Genomic DNA, 15,903 nt, shown 5'->3' with positions numbered 1-15,903 from the left:
GAAAGCGCGGGGAAGAGACGGCTGGCAAAGCAGCACGAACGTTGGAACTCAGACGCAATACTGCTCCCATCACTGCTTGATCCCTCCTTTCTTCCCCAGCCTCTATTTTAGTGCCTCCTGCTCGTGCATCAAATGTTTGCTGCTTCTGAACCACATCATGCACCTGCCGGAAGCACTGCTTAGATTTTCTCTCTGGGGTATAGTTTGTGTGAAGCCCACTGAGTTGAAAGACCTTCAGCATTTGCTCTTGCCGACACCTGGGAGGCAGAGCCTCAGCAGACCGTTTTGTATTCTAGCCGCTGAATGTTAGAAAGTCAGATGGAGACAGAAAGTTCAAGGTCTGGCCACATTAAGCTTTGGTATCACAGGGCTGCACACTTCGACTATCATTTGTGAGGCAGGAACACCGGCTTCAGAAACATTTTACATTTAGGACGGAAGAACGGCCAAATCCTGTAAGTCTGCAATTTTATTCATTCACCAGACCAAAATCACAAACCCTGTCACAAAAATCACTTGTTCTGAGGCACTGTCCAAATGAAAGGGCAGGGTTTTCTCATGTTTACAAGGAGACCGAACACAGATTCTTCCAGCTGCTAGAATACAAAAGTGAGAGAAAGGGCCTCGGATGGCATGTTCAGCTCATTGTTTTGTGAAGAGGCTATGGGGAATAACAGCAGTGGGAATTTGGCTTTGATATGGTAACACATTTATCCTGGAATCCAAAATATAGAAACAAATAACAAGATATTTCTCCGAGCATCATAAAATGGTAATTGAGGGAGAGAGAGAGCCCAGCCTGCTGCAAAGAACCGAGGCTTTGGAGTATCACAGAATGAAGAAGTGGACATCTATACAGGCTCAGCTACCTTCTGGCTGGATGAACCCAGGGAATTCTCTTCCCTCTCTGGGCTTCAGGTTCCTATCAGTAACATGTGGTTAAAGCCATCTGACTTTCAGAATCATTTTGAAATTTGTGAAGTATCTACTTTGTGTACCCAATTCGGACCTTAAACGCTATAGATTTCACAATGATATGATGCGTTTTGAAAATCAAAGATATGATTTCTCCTGATGGTGTAGTGTTTGGTGTCTTGAGTGCATTAACAGAATTCAAAGCCTTCCTGAAAGCCACATCTTTGAAAATCTTGGTAGATCAAATGGGACCTTGCTTCACTCATTCATTTACTTAGTACAAACTTAATTGCTCACCAGGCTCTCAGCGCTTCGCTGAGAACAATTCGGTGGGGGATCAACCCTCCCAATGTGTATGTACACACAAGGATTGGGGAAATGTATGGTGAGATTTTTGGACAAACTCAAAAACCCAACCTGAAGGTTCTCTTTTAATAAATTAACAAGTACAGCTTGTAGAAATTTATGTTTGATTATTTTTAAGGCAAAATCGTATTTTTGAGATAATGTCGATACTTAGGAGTCTGCTAAGATAATTAAAATCTATTGAAAAATTATATAAGTGAAATGGAAAATTAAACAGATTTTTATGATGTATGAAAATAAGACCCTACCCCCAGTGGGTGGAGCCCTGGGGTACAGTGTGTTTCTAGGCAATTAAACAGACACTGAAAAGGAAAACTTAGAAAATCATTATTTTTTATTAGTGAAACCAAAGATGTTTTATGATAGCCTGGGAAGACTGCCTCCACCTTAGGGGAAACTTAAAGCTGCACAGGGGGCTTTAAAGTCCAGCCCCAAACGTCTTAAAGTCAGATGGGGACTTTTCGAGTCTTACCCTCAAGGTAAATATTTCAAAACCTCAGCTCTGCTTACTTGCTTTTCACAATCTCCCATTAGTGAAAGGCCATTTCCTCTGAGACTCTTTCAAACCATGCATCTTAAACTGCTGAATCTGCTCTGAAATTATGTCTCAGAAATCCACACTTTCTATTGTTACTCTTCCCAGGGCCCCCTACTCCCAGATCAGCTGAAGTTGCTACAATTATTGATCAGTCTCAGGAAAGGCTGGGTTCAGAGCCACCCATCTGCCAATGCGTGTTTCTGAGGAACCTTCATTAATTGCCCAGGGGAGGGAGCTCCATTGAACCCTTTAGAGTTGTAAATTTCATGCTTACAAGGATCTCTTCCTTTTCCCTAATTTTACATGCCAGCTCACCAGCCTCCTCTTTCTTACAGCCAACTCTGACATCTTAGCTTTGACTCTATTCAGAGCCGAAGCAGAATGGCATGAAATAAATTCAATTCTTGTCTCCGTTTTCCTAACACATTAAGTCTGTCACCCCCTTTTAGTGTGTGTCCAATCAGGATACCTTAGGTCTCCATTTATAATTGTTTGGGCATTGTATCCTCTAGTCCCTTTTATCCTTGGGTTGTTGAAGGAATGGGAAGTTTCTCTCCCCTGAGATCTAGGGCAGCATTGTAATGACGGACAATGAAATTTGTGAGGACAGCTCAGAGTGGAACAATTCCTGTGAGATAAAAGTAGAGAACTTTATAGTGTTTCATTATCTGACAGAGTAGGGAAATCATTATTAATAAAGTTTACTTGTATGAATTATTCACAGCCTTAATGAAACATTAGAGACGTAGATGGACATAATATTGTGCATGATATAACTGGACTTAAAGCCAATTGAGTCAGCTTCCTAGTAAATGTAAGCCCATGGGCTAGCCAAGTAACCTCTACACGAACCTTCTTTTCTTCATTTGTAAAATGGGGATAATAATTCCTATTAAACACTGTTTCAGCCTTGCTGTGGGAATCAAATGAAAACACATTAAAGAGTGAATTGCAATGTGAAAAGCATGACCAAATGGCAATTCAACACAATTAGATCCTGAAATGTGTCATGTTAAAAGGAGACTATGTGCTAGCAGAAAAAAAAAAAAAACATTTTCCTTTAGGACAATTAATTACTCTTCAATCAGATAAAAACTTGCATGTTGTCGGTGAACAATAAAGATGCATCAAGTTGAAATCCACGTCAGAAAATAAATTCTGAAACTCTACGGTTGCATGACCACAAGAGTGTTGTTTAGCTACATATAGTATCTTGTATTTTTTAATCCAGAATTTTAAGATAATATGAGGTACGCATTTTATAAGATTGTTGTTAAGAAATTAAGTGAACACAGGCTTGATACAGTGCCTGGCACAACGGCGCTCAAATAATGGTTTTATATATACACCACAGGAAAAGACCATATAACTGAAGGAATACACATATAACTACATAACCTGTAACATAAAATGTTACACTGAAAGAAAAACAGAGTAATCTTTTAACCACCATTACGTTGCTTTTTGGTTTAAGACATGGTTAAGACTATAAGCTCCATAATTGCTGGGATTTAGTCTATTTTGTTCACATTTCTGGCCAGTGCAGTCACTCACTTGATCATTATTGCCTAAATACAAGTATTTTTTGGTTCCTTGTTTATGGCACTGAGAATATGAAATTTAACAGAGACTGTTTCCTCATCTTGAATAATTAAAGAAGGCTTTGACAAAACTGCAGGACCTGAACTAGGCATTTGATTTTTAACTATTTTGTAGTCCCTAATATCTATGTGTTTAAAAACTGGAGATGTAATTTACATACTATAGAGGATTGAATTGAGTCCCCCTTAAATTCATGTCCACTCAAACCTCAAAATTGTGACCTTATATGGAAATTGGGCAGATTTAAATAGTATCTCAGAATAAAATAAGGTAGGACTGAGGGAAAGCCTTAAATCCAGTAACCAATACTTTTATAATAGGAAGGAAGGAGAGTGGACACACGGACACACAAGGGAGGAGGTAGCAGGGATCAGAATCTAGAAGGAACAGCCAGGCCCACCAGAAGCCAGAAAAGGCTAGGGAGGATTCTTCCCCCGAGACTTCAGAGAATGTATGCCCTTGCCAGCATTTTGATTTTGGACTCAGCCCCCAGAGCTGAGAAAGAATACATTTCTGTGGTTTCAAGTTGGGGTTATTGGTTAGGACATCCCTAGGAAACAGATACACATACATCCAAAATCCACTTTCTTAAAGTATACAATTCAGAAAGTTTTGGTATATTCACAAGTTTGTGTAACAAATTCCAAAATATTTTCACGACCTCAAAAGGAACCCTATGTCCATTATCAGCCGCTCCTCATTCTTCCCTTCCCCCAGACCCTGCAACCACGAACCTACTTTCCATCTCTATGGATTTGCCTAGTCTGGACGTTTCATGGAATGGAATCATGTATGTATGGATATGCCATATTTTGTTTATCCATTCACCAACTGATGAACATTTGGGTTGTTTTCATATTTTGACTATTATGAATAATGCTACTTATGAACATCTCTGTACAAGCTTTGTGTCGGGAGTAGGTTTTCAATTCTTTTGAATATATATATACATATATGTGTATATGTATACGTATATGTATGTATGTATATGTATATGTATATATATACATATACACACACACATATATATACATATATATGCATATATATATGTATGTATACACACACACATACATACACAGTAGTGGAATTGCTGGGTCATACATTAATTCTGTTTAATTTTTTTAATGTTTATGTGTTTATTTGGAGAGAGAGTGATCAAGCAGGGGAGGTGCAGAGAGAAGGAGAGAGAGAATCTCAAGCAATTTGTGTTTGATAAATATGTTCGAACCTGATGTGGGGCTCGGACCCACAAACCATGAGATAATGACTTGAACCAAAACCAACAGTCAGACGCTTAACTGACTGAGCCACTCAGGTGCCCCTCTGTTTAAATTTTTGAAGATATTTTCCAATGTGGCTGGACCATTTTTTTTTTTTTATTGCCACCAACATTGCATAAACCTTCCAATTTCACTATATCCTTACCAAGACTTGCTATTTTTCATCCATTGATTACAGCCATCCTATGGGTATAAAGCAGTGACTTACTATAGTTTTGATCTGAATTTCCCTAATGATTAATGATGTCCTTTCCCTGTGCTTGCTTATTGGTTGTCTATCTCCTTTGAAGAAAAATCTGTTCAAATCCTTTGCTCATATTTTAAATTGGATTGTCTTTTATTGTTGAGCTATAAGAACTCTTCTTATATTTGAATACTGGACCTTAATCAGTCATGATTTGCAAATATTTTATCTTATTCTGTGGTTTGTTTTTTCCCTTCCTTGATAGTGCCTTTTGACATTAAAAAGTTTTTAATGTTGGGTTGCTGGAGTGGCTTAGTTGAGTAAGTGTCTGACTCTTGGTTTTGGCTCAAGTCATGATCTCACAGTTCATGAATTTGAGACCCATATCAGGTTCTGTTCTTACAGGGCAGAGCCTGCTTGGGATTCTCTCTCCCTCCGTCTCTCTCTGCCCCTTCCCACCTGTCTCAAAATAAATAAATAAACTTAAAAAAAGTTTTTAATGTTGATGAAATCCAATTTCCCTAATTTTTTTCCTTTGGTGACAGGTTTTTGGTGTCATATCTGAGAAATTATAGCCTAATTCAATGTCACAGGCTTATGTTTACTTTTAAGACTTCTGTGGTTGTATCTCTTACATTTAGGTTTGACCCACTTTGAGTTAATCTTTGAGTATAGCATGACATCTGGATTAAATATGGATAAAAGTTACCCAAATCCTTGGATGAAAAAAAAACATTGTTTCTCCAATGAAGTATTTTGTACCCTTGTTGAAAAGCAATTTATCACAGACATGTAGGTTTATTTCTGGACTCTCAATTATATTCCATTTATTATTCATCATCCACAATGAAATAAATTCTTTTTTAAATTGCAAATCTGATCACTCTACTCACACATTTAAAATAATCCAGGGGTGCCTTGGTAGCTCAGTCAGTTAAGCATCTGACTCTTGGTCATGATCTCACAGTTCCTGGGGTCGAGCCCTGTGTGGAGCTCTGCACGGACAGCGTGGATCCTGCTTGGCATTTTCTCTCTCCCTCTCTGCCCCTCATCTGCCTATGCTCTCCCTTCCCTTCTCTCTCTCTCTCTCTCAATAAATAAACAAAATAAAATAAAATAAAATATCCAGTAACTTTTAATTTTCCTTAGGACAAAGTCCTTCATGTTGTGGCCTCTCTCTTGCTCTCTAAACTTGCCTTGCAAAATTTTCTTCTCTCCAAATGACATTGCCCTTTGAGCAATCCCATGATGTATATCTGTCTATTCCTACACCAGGTTTTCTTATCTGCCATTTTCATCTTTCCGAAATGTCCACATGACCACACTTTATCAGAGGCCCTTCTCTTCTCCTAATTTTATTGAGTTTAAATACAACTTCTTTAAAGGATAATATTTACTCATTATCTGAGTAATGATATGAGATTACTCATATTAATTTACTTTCTCTTAAAACCTTATAATTTCCCTTCATATATTACATCTGTAACTTACCGGTTGTATGTGTGTTTTATATCTTACTCATCCACCATGGAAAGAGATCCACTGTACTTTGTTCACCACTATAAACCCAGATTGCAGTGACATGCCTGGCACATAGCAGAAACGGGGCAAATACTAGTCAAATAAATGAATAAATGACTTGATTTAGTGCTGTACACCCAGACCTAGACAAATGTGCCTTTTCACAGAATGTTCATATCAGTGGGATCATATTAATTTACTTTCTCTTAAAACCTTATAATTTCCCTTCATATATTACATCTGTAACTTACCGGTTGTATGTGTGTTTTATATCTTACTCATCCACCATGGAAAGAGATCCACTGTACTTTGTTCACCACTATAAACCCAGATTGCAGTGACATGCCTGGCACATAGCAGAAACGGGGCAAATACTAGTCAAATAAATGAATAAATGACTCGATTTAGTGCTGTACACCCAGACCTAGACAAATGTGCCTTTTCACAGAATGTTCATATCAGTGGGATTAGATACCCAAACATATTGATAACATTTTTGAACATGAAGCACACTAAAATAATATCAACCATGAAGTGTAATTCCTTATTTTTATCTGATATTTTATGAGTTACAACTATTCCAAACTAAAAATAACATTGACAGACTTGGATTTTGTATCAAAATGAGATTTCTTTTTCCTGGAAAGAACCATCAATTTCGCATAGTGCGCTTCCAGTGATGATGCAATTGTCTAGTTAGAAATTCCTACTTTTGCGAATAGGAAAGAAAAACTGCAGGACAAGAAAGAAAAGTCTCATTATTTCACTTCATATAGGATTTCTGTTAAAAAAATATAAACCCTCCCAGCTTAGGCAGGGGATGGGCACCCACCATGCTTGCATTTTCCTTTATAATCTTCTTCTAACATAATTCTTTGTTCACAGATATTCAAAGACATCTCAAAATTGTTAAGCATTTAAGAAGAAAAAATAAATAAATTTGAAAGAGAATGCCAACAAGAATAAAGAAGGACCCCTGCCTGAGAAAAACAGACAAGCCAGTAAACAGTCACAAAATTTTAAAAATGTACTCATAAAACAGGATTGTTTTAGATGGATTACTCTGTTACTAAAAATGTATATGTCCATATACATCATATTTATAAAATAATTATATAATGTGGCATATATTAATTACACAATCTATACTTGGCATATATTAATTACACAATATATACTTAAAAAACTTAAGTTTTTTAAAGAGTAGATCATTTGAATAACAAAATGGACACGAATAAAAAAGATGATTATCTGAAAATATAGTTGAAATAAACGTCCAAAATATAGAGAAACAAAGAACAAAGAAATTGGATAATGCAAAGTAAATACGTGAGAAATTAGTTACAGGTTTTCAACTTATTTCCAATAAGAGTTCCAGAATGAAAAAGCAGAAATAATGGAAAGGAGCAAATAATAAGAGAAACAATGGATCTAAGGGAAAACATTATCAAATATTAAATGTCTAGGTGATCTGAAATAGAATTAATGGCAAAAGAGACAGAGAGGGAGGGGCAAACCAGAAAACAGACTCTTAACTATAGAGAAAAAACAGGGTTGATGGAGGGAGGTGGGCAGGGGATGGTCTAGATGGATGATGGGGATTAAGGAGGGCACCTGTAATAAAGCACTGGGTGTTATATGTAAATGATAAATCACTAAATTTTACTCTGAACTAATATTACATTCTGTGTTAACTAATTGGAATTTAAATAAAAATTTGAGAAAGGAAAAAATTAACGTCAAAAATACCATAAATGGACATTCATTCATGATTTTTTACAACTACAAGGATAAAGAGAACATTATAAGGTTTCTTAAAAGTAAAACAAGTTACTTATTCCAGACTATTAGACTTCATTTTAGGAATACTGGATCTACAGAAAAATTACATTTTCAAAATTTTGATGAAAAACATTTTCCATAGATGTGTAGATCCAGTCAAACCATTAACAGTCAATGACATATTAGGAACAAATGTAAAACAATTCTGTTTACATGCTTAAAAGAAAGATAGTACTGAACCAGATCTACCCATGGAAGTTCATGAATTATTGACACTAGATAGATTCTTCTCTAAGCAGTAACTTTTAATGACATGAGATTATATTTTCCTCTCTTACTAAAGATACACTCATTCTATTCGTCCTGTAGTGAATTGTACTTGGAGTTTTATACTGATATCATGTTTTAAAAACAAACCACAAACACAATACAAAATTCAATTATAGACACAAAAGATAATGTGATGTTATAACCCTTGATGTAAAATAACAAAATGACTAAAAAAAAAGGAAAAGGATTAATGGGATTGTTAGTAAAGAACAGTAAGTACCCTATTTCCACATCTTTCATTAAGTGAAGAGCAACAGATTCATTCTAAAATTGATACAAGAAATAAACTTATTATTTGAATTAATATAAGTCAAAAGAGAAATGAAATACTTGCTCACACATTTATACATGTGTTCTAACAGGCAGTAAACTTGGGAAGTGTAGGTGTTTAATGGTTAAATGGTTAAATATTATGCATCTCCAATTTTCATTGTCATTTCAAAAATTCTATGTATTGATGATAGGTACAGAACAGATCTAGGAGTTCACTGCTTAAAGAGAAAAGATAACCACATCAAAAGAAAACCAAAAAGCTGTTAACACTAGTTGTCTCTTGGGAGCGAAAGACTAAGTTTTTTGAGTGGGGGGAGGAAACTTTTAATTTGTATTTTTAATTTTTCTTTTCTGAGTGGATTATTTTGCCCAAAGGCATATGTTAATTCTATAATTAATAAACTACCAGGTTAATGAAATAATTCTAAAAATTATGTACCCTGACCTCATCTCTTCATTTATTTACCATAATTAGACCTAAATCAATCAGGGCTGGTTTTAATAAATAAATCCTTAAGAGGTAAAGATTCAATAGTAGAGAGTATTAAAACTTTATGAATACCAGGACCTTTCCCAGCAGTGGGCCTCTTCTGGTCCTGAGGGCAATGTAGGATTAGGTTATAAAATCTTGAACTATACTAATATCCCAGTGCTAGGGGCACCCAAATAGAGTACATACTTTTCAGTTGACTCTAAAGAGACTTTAATGGTCCACCTCTGGCACCCATAGAGACAGAATAGAGGGTAGTACTATGTAAATGAAGACATATTTCTATTACTCTGGGATCCAAAACTTTCTACTTGAACAGTAGACTTTAGTGTGATTAATAGTAGTCACTGGAGCATTTGTATATGTTATACAAACCCTTCAATACCCATAAAAAGTATTCAGAATATAGGTTTTGAATATAGGTTTTGCATCCTCAGTGCCCAAAAACAGTGTGTAGGCATCATCTTCCCTGAGGACTAAGGACTACTTTCCAGGGCACGTCACTCATTAGATGGGTAAGCATTGGATTGTTAATGATCAGATACACTGATGGCCACACAGAGGGATTTCAGTGTCACTTGAAGGATTAACCCATTTCATTCATGTTAAATGAACAACCAGAAATAAAAGTGCATCGCATTATGTATGTCAACAAATTAGTTTTTCATTCTGTTTAAGAACATCTACATTCTGGCACCAGAGATGGAGAGGTTACAACCCATGGGTATATCTTGCTTAATTTAACATTTGTAATATAGTTGAATATATCACATTTTGGATTTTAAGATGTGACACCTGTAAAAATGACTGTTTTATAGACTTTAGGAATGGATGCAGTAGGAAAGTACTCAACATCAGGACCCAGCTTACTTAACTTTGCCTGCTTATGCTATTTATGTTGGTATATTACTAGGCTTAGTAGATGGCATTGTGAATCTAATTTTGCTCCTTCTAAATCAAGACCAATGCAAGTCCCTTCCCACTATTCCTTCCTCAATTTTGTCCTGTTCCATCAGATGCCCAGGACTTAAAATAGCCAAGAGCCCTTCCTATTAGGAAATCAAGCTATCTAGCAAAATGTATCCTAATAGCATGTTAATTCTATTAATTATAGAACCCCAAATACCATAAAGATCAGGTTCTAAATCTTTATAAATTGAGAAGAAAGACACAGAAAATTAAGATACATGGTAAGGACCATATAAACACAAAACATCAGACCAGAGATCTAAGGAGATTTCAAGATCAGCCTGGGCTAAAAGGAGAGACTGGGCTGAGGGAAACACACCTATACTCCAGGGATCCATAGCATCACTCTGCTCCCTTCTGGCCTCCACTCCTAGTTTGTATGGCATCCACCTCCAAATTCAGTTTACAATACAATGATATTGAGGTTTAGAATATCATAATTGGATTTAAAATACCCTTGTCTCAAGGCATGTTCCACAACTACCATAAACATCTTCTAAAATCAGGAGGGCCTGGGGTCATGACCATGATTTCCTTGCCCCTTGCCCTGATATTGTGTGATCGCTTTTTCAGTGTTTTTTAAATTTTGTGTTGTAATCAAGCTCTTTCCCTGGTTTTATTTGAGAATACAATTCTGGGAGACAATATGAACAGTGGAAACAGTCTGCTTTGGGAACAATGTCAAACATCATAAGCCTAACAATATAGTGAATACCTTTCATTCTATGGAGCAGCTTCAACTTACTTTTTTTGTTTTACCTAGTTTTTTTTCTATTTTTATTTTTTAATTTTTACATTTAAATCCAAGTTAGTTAACATATAGTGTAATAATGATTTCAAGAGTATAGTGATTCATCACTTACAATATAACACCCAGAGCTCTTGCCAACAAGTGCCCTTCTTAATGCTCATCACCTATTTAGCCCATCCCCCTACCCAACACCCTGTCAGCAGCCCTCAGTTTGTTCTCTGTATTTAAGAGTCTCTTATAGTTTGTCTCTCTGTTTTTATATTTTTGCTTCCCTTCCCTTATATTCATCTATTTTGTATCTTAAATTCCACATATGAGTGAATTCACATGATATTTGTCTTCCTCTGACTGACTTCTTTCGCTTAGCATAATACACTCTAGTTCCATCCACAGTGTAGCAAATGGCAAGATTTCATTCTTTTTGAGTAATATTCCGTTGTATATTATTATATACACCACATCTTTATGCATTCATCAGTGGGTGGACATTTGGGCTCTTTCCATACTTCTACTTTTGTTAATAGTGCTGCTATAAACACTGGGGTGCATGTGCCTTCGAATCAGTACTCACGTATGCTTTGGATAAATACCTAGAAATGAAAGTGCTGGGTTGTAGGGTAGTTCTATTTTTAATTTTTTGAGGAATCTCCATATAGTTTTCAGGAGTGGATGCACCAGTTTGCCTTCCCACCAACAGTGCTAAAGGGTTGCTTTTTCTCCACATCCTCACCAACATCTGTTGTTGCTTGAGTTGTTAATGTTAGCCATTCTGATAGGTGTGAAGTTGTATCTCATTGTAGTTTTGATTTGTAATTCCATGATGAGTGATGTTGAGCATTTTTTCATGTGTCTGTTGGTGATCTGGAGGTTTTCTTTGGAAGAGTGTTTATGTCTTTTGCCCATTTCTTCACTGGATAATTTGTTTTTTAGGTGTTGAGTTTCATAAGTTCTTTATAGATATTGAATACAAACCCTTTGTCTGATATGTTATTTGCAAATATCTCCTCCCATTCCATTGGTTGCCTTTTAGATTTGCTGATCATTTCCTTCGCTGTGCAGAAGATTTTTATCCTGATGAGGTCTCTATAGTTCATTTTTGCTTTTGCTTCCCTTGCCTCTGGAGACATGTCAAGTAAGAAGTTGCTACAGCTGAGGTCGGAGAGGTTGCCGCCTGTTTTCTCCTCTAGGATTTTGATGGCTTCCTGTCTTAAATTTAGGTCTTTCATCCATTTTGAGTTTATTTTGTGTATGGTTTAAGAAAGTGGGCCAGGTTCATTCTTCTACATGTTGCTGTCCAGTTTTCCCAATCAATAGTATTTGCTGAAAAGACTGTCTCCTTTCTATTGGATATTCTTTCCTGCTTTGTCAAAGATTAGTTGGCCATACATTTTTTTGGTCCATTTCTGGGGTCTCTTTTCCGTTCTATAGATCTTTGTGATTTTGTCCCAGTACCATACTATCTTGATGATTACAATGTTGTAATGCAGCTTGATGTCTGGAATTGTGATGCCTCCAGATTTGGTTTACTTTTTCAGGATTGTTTTGTCCATTTGGGGTCTTTTCTGATCCATACAAATTTTAGGATTGCTTATTCTAGCTCTGTGAAGAGTATTGGTGTTATTTTGATAGGGATTGCATTGAATATGTAGATTGCTTTGGGTAGTATCGACATCTTAACAATATTTGTTCTTCCAATCCATGAATATGGAAGGTTTTCCCATTTTTTGTGTCTTCTTCAATTTCTTTCATAAGCTTTCTCTAATTTTAAGTGTATAGATTTTTTTAACCTCTTTGGTTAGGTTTATTCTTAGGTATTTTATGGTTTTCGGTGCAATTGTAAATGGGATTGATTCCTTGATTTCTCTTTCTGCTGCTTCATTATTGGTGTATAGAAATGCAACCAACTTCTGTACATTGATTTTATATCCTGCGACTTTGCTTAATTCATGGATCAGTTCTAGCAATTTCTTCATGGAGTCTGTTGGGTTTTCCACATAGAGTATCATATCGTCTGCAAACAGTGAGAATTTGACTTCCTCCTTGCCAACTTGGACACCTTTTATTTCTTTGTGTTGTCTGTTTGCTAAGGCTAGGACTTCCAACACTATGTTGAATAACAGTGGTTATTGTCATGTTCCTGACCTTAGGGGGGAAGCTTCAGTTTTTCCTCATTGAGGATATTATCAGTAGGTCTTTCATATATGACCTTTATAATCTTTATATAATGATCCTTCTATCCCTACTTTCTTAAAGGTTTTTATCAAAGAAGGATGCTGTATTTTGCCAAATTCTTTTTCTGAATCTATTGAGAAGATCATGTCGTTCTTATCCTTTATAACATGATATATAACATCAATTGATTTGTAGATATTGAACCGACTCTGCATCCCAAGAATAAATCCCACTAGATCATGGTGAATAATTATGTTAATGTATTGTTGGATCTGGTTTGTTATCATCTTGTTGAGAATTTTTGCATCCATGTTCATCAGGAAAATGGTCTGTAGTTTTTCTTCTTAGTGGGGTCTTTGTCTGGTTTTGGAATCAAGGTAATGCTGACCTCATAGAATGAGTTTGGAAGTTTTCCTTCCGTTTCTATTTTTTGGGACAGCTTCAGAAAATAGGTCTTAACTTTTCTTTAAATGTTTGGTAGAATTCCCTTGAAAAGCCATTCAGCCCTGGATTCCTGCTGGGATATTTTTTTATTATTAATTCAATTTCACTTACAGGAATGGACAGATCATGTAAGCAGAAAATCAACAGGGAAACAATGGCTTTGAATGGCGCATTGGACCAGGTAGACTTAACAGATATTCAGAAACTTCCATCCTAAAGTAGCAGAATACACACTCTTCTCAAGTGCATGTGGAATATACTCCAGAATAGATCACATACTGTTTAGCCCTCAACAAATTAGCCCTCAACAAATGCAAAAAAATAGAGATCATACCTTGCATATTTTCAGACCATAAAACTATGAAGTCAGCCACAAGAAAAAAATTTGAAGTCCCATACTATTATGGTATTATTATCAATGAGTTTATGTTTGTGATGAATTTATTTATTATATTTGGGGATTTTCATGTTGGGGGCATAAATATTTACAATCGTTAGCTCTTCTTGGTGGACAGACCCCTTAATTATGATATAAGGCCCTTCTTCATCTCTTGGTATAGTCTTTATTTTAAAATCTAGTTTGTCTGATGTAAGTATGGCTACTCCACCTTTCTTTTGGTGACCATTAGCATGATAGATGGTTCTCCAAACTCCTACTTTCAATTTGCAGGTGTCTTTAGGTCTAAAATGAGTCTCTTAGCATAACATTCTCCAGTTCCATCCACGTTGCTACAAAAGGCCATATTTAATTCTTTCTCATTGCCAAGTAGTATTCCATTGTGTATATAAACCACAATTTTTTTTATCCATTCATCAGTTGATGGACATTTAGGCCCTTTCCATAATTTGGCTATTGTTGAAAGTGCTGCTATAAACATTGGGGTATAAGTGCCCCTATGCATCAGCACTCCTGTATCCCTTGAGTAAATTCCTAGCAGTGCTATTGCTGGGTCATAGGGTCGATCTATTTTTTTTAACAGAAGACCATGGGGAGGGGAAGGGAAAAAAAGTTAGAGAGGAGAGAGCCAAACCATAAGAGACTATTAAAACCTAAGAATAAACTGAGGGTTGATGGGGGGTAGGAGGAAGGGGAGGGTGGGTGATGGGCATTAAGGAGGGCACCTGTTGGGATGAGCAGTGGGTGTTGTATGGAAACCAATTTGACAATAAATTTCATAAATAAAATAAAATAAGTCTCTTGTAAGCACCATAGAGATGGGTCTTGGTTTTTTTTATCCATTCTGATACCCTATGTCTTTTGATTGGAGCATTTAGTCCATTGACATTTAAAGTAAATACTGAAAGATATGAATTTAGTGCCATTGTGTTGCCTATAGAGTTGGTGTCTGGTGATGTTCTCTGGTCCTTTCTAGTCTTTGTTGCTTTTGGTCGTTTTTGTTTTACAGGTCTTTTCTCCACTCAAAGTGTCCCCCTTAAAATGTCTTGCAGTACTGGTTAGTGGTTATGAACTCTTTTAGATTTTTGTCTGGGAAACTCTTTATCTTGCCTTCTATTTTGAATGACAGCCTTGCTGGATAAAGAATTCTTGGCTGTATATCTTTCCAATTCAGCATGTTGAATATATCCTGCCACTCCTTTCTGGCCTGTGGATAGGTCTGTTGCAAACCTGATGTGTCTTCCTTTATTGGCTAAGGACATTTTGTTTTTGTTTTTACCTTGCTGCTTTAAGAATTCTTTGTGTATTTTGTGAATTTGACTATGATATGCCTTGATGATGGTCAGTTTTTGTTGAATCTAATAGGAATTCTCTGTGCTTCCTGGATTTTGATGTCTGTGTCTTCCCCCAGATTAGGAAAGTTTTCCACTATAATTTGCTCACATAAACCTTCTGCCCCTTTCTCTCTCTCATGTGTTGGGACTCCTATGATTAGGATATTATTCCTTATTAATAACTCACTGAGTTCTCCAAGTCTTTTATCGTGATTTCTTGACTTTGTTTCCCTCTTTTTTATGCATTATTCTCCATAATTTTTTCTTCTATATCACTGATTCACTGCTCTGCTTTGTCTATCCTTGCTGTTGTGGCATCCATTCAAGATTGGCATCTAAATTATAGCATTTTTAATTTCGACCTGACTATATTTTACTTCTTTTATCTACACAGAAAGGGATTCTATGCTTTTTTTCAACACCAGCTAGTATTCTTATTATCATGGTTCTAAATTCTGGTTCAGACATCTTGCTTGTATCTGTGTTGATTAAGCCCCTAGCTATAATTTCTTCCTGAGCTTTTTTTTGGGGTGAATCCCTTCATTTTGGGGG

The sequence above is a fragment of the Panthera pardus genome, unplaced genomic scaffold (genome assembly GCF_024362965.1).
Source record: "Panthera pardus isolate Hobbes unplaced genomic scaffold, ASM2436296v1 HiC_scaffold_26, whole genome shotgun sequence".
Lineage (NCBI taxonomy): Eukaryota > Metazoa > Chordata > Mammalia > Carnivora > Felidae > Panthera > Panthera pardus.
This window is presented reverse-complemented; position numbering follows the sequence as displayed.